The sequence below is a fragment of the Penaeus vannamei genome, chromosome 2 (assembly GCF_042767895.1).
Source record: "Penaeus vannamei isolate JL-2024 chromosome 2, ASM4276789v1, whole genome shotgun sequence".
In the NCBI taxonomy this organism is placed as follows: domain Eukaryota; kingdom Metazoa; phylum Arthropoda; class Malacostraca; order Decapoda; family Penaeidae; genus Penaeus; species Penaeus vannamei.
The window spans coordinates 24,078,168-24,080,667 of NC_091550.1; positions in this window are offsets into that span (position 1 = coordinate 24,078,168).

The following is a 2,500-nucleotide window of genomic DNA, read 5'->3' on the forward strand; positions in this document are numbered from 1 at the left end:
TACATATATATATATATATATATCAATATCTATCTATCTATCTATCTATCTATCTATCTATCTATATATATATATATATATATATATATATATATATATATATATATACTAAGTGAATGACAACACTAAAGAGTTTGTGTGGATGTGTATATATGTATGTATGTATGCATGTATGTATATATGTACGTTTGTATTATTGTATATTTATATATATACATATATATACATACATATATATATATATATATATATATATATATATATATATATATATATATATATACATGTGTGTGTGTGTGTGCGTACGTATATATATATATATATGTATATGTATATATATATATATATATATATATATATATATATATATATATATATATGTATGTATGTGTGTGTGTGTACATTTATATATATGTATATATTTATATATCTATATGTTTATGTATGTAAATGTATATATATATGTATATATATATATATATATATATATATATATATATATATATATATATATATATATGTGTGTGTGTGTGTGTGTGTGTGTGTGTGTGTGTGTGTGTGTGTGTGTGTGTATGCCTATATTAATATATATGTATATTATACTGTCTATATATATATACATATGTGTATATATATATGTATATATATATAAATATATATATATATATATATATATATATATATATATATATATATATATATATATATATATATTCATGTATATATGATTGAGTATATTGGCCGTGGAATCACACATAAGCACACACACACACACACACTCTTAACATAAGCACTGGGAATGTAAAACTGTCTGTTTAGTTTTCTCTTAAATATTTATTATATATCATTATAACTTGTAAAAGGATTTTTGGACTCTCGTTTATATTTTTGACTTATGATAATTGTAATAAATGATGAGAGTTTAAGAATGACATTTTGGTGAGGAGTGGTAAGTGAGCAGATTTTGGGACACATCCGTGTCAGCGAAGGAATTAAATTGTTTTCGCCAGATTGCGATCAGATGAGTGCGCGAAAAAGGTAGAGGGACGAGGTTTTCATAATAAGCTGAGGAGGTTTGCAGTGTTTGGGGGTTTCCGGGTTCATTTCTTAGTGGGTTGGCTGTCTCCAGGAGGACGCGAAAGTGAAAATTCATGGCCAGGTTGTTTATACTTCGGTGGCGATGATCGGCACTTGAGCAGATGCTGGACTTGATTAGATTTATGGAAGGTAGATGGTTGGGATGGAGGAAGATTCAATAATTAAAATTAAGGTGATTTTATGATAATCCATTAATTAAAATTAAGATGATTTTATGATTAAGGTCTGTGGTCTCCGAGATCTCTTGATAGTATGATCATTCTTCATATTATTAATATTACAACCATTATCCTCACTCCTGTTCGTGGATTATAATTACAGCAGCAATGAATATTTCATAAGAAGTAATCGTTGTGACCACCACTGGCTTTGTCTCGGCGCGTCTGCCCAACTGACCCGTTTGGCCCCGGAGCTCCAAGGCTGCGCTCGCGGCCCCGCTGGCAGACGTATGTGAAAGCTCATTCATGTGATTCTTCCTAGACGAGACCAGTGATGAAGGCCACGAATCGGAGCGAAATTAATTATCAGAAACAAGAACAGATTCAAGGCGATTAATCCTTGAGGTGGATGTGAAAATGAAGGTAATACTATCACCACTCCTGCCTGGAAAACTCGGAATTTGGTAAATGTCACACTAATGGGCAAGAAGCTCTTCCGGGGCCATCTCTGGTGAGAATCGCGCGGAAGTGCAGGAGCAAGTCGAGCGAATGTAACACCTTTGATTTATATTACGTAGAAATCGGAGATGGTCTTGATTATTGCGGCTCTCTCTCTCTCCATCCCTCTCTTTCTATGTCAAGGTTTGGTTTCCCCTGACTTTGGTGGGTGTATGGAGACATAATTCTGCTTTCTTCCCTTATTGGTTAAGGCGGCTGGTAGTATGGCGTGGCAGTCTCGTGCTTGTGCAAGTCCCGGGGAAAGGGGAGCCCAAGGAGGTGCGCCGAGCGGGAGCGCACGCGGGAAGACCCCCAAAGATGCCGTCCGTGACCCGGGGTCAAGTTTCCTACAGCGTTGAAGAGTAAGTTCGGGGTCACTACCGCTGGGGACGTGGCTAGCTAACCCGAAGTTGTGATTGGGCTCTCAGACTCTCTCTCTCTCTCTCTCTCTCTCTCTCTCTCTCTCTCTTCTCTCTCTTTATCTCTCTCTCTCTCTCTCTCTCTCTCTCTCTCTCTTTCTCTCTCTCTCTCTCTCTCTCTCTCTCTCTCTCTCTCTCTCCTCCCACTCATCCCTTTCCTCCCACTCATCCCTTTCCTCTCTCTCCTCTCTTTCCTCTCTCTCCTCTCACCTCTCTCTATCCTCTCACCTCTCTCTCTCTATCTCTCTATCTACCTATCTATCTATCTATATCTGTGTCTATCTATCTATCTCTCCCCTATCCCTCTCTATCTATCTGTCTATCTAT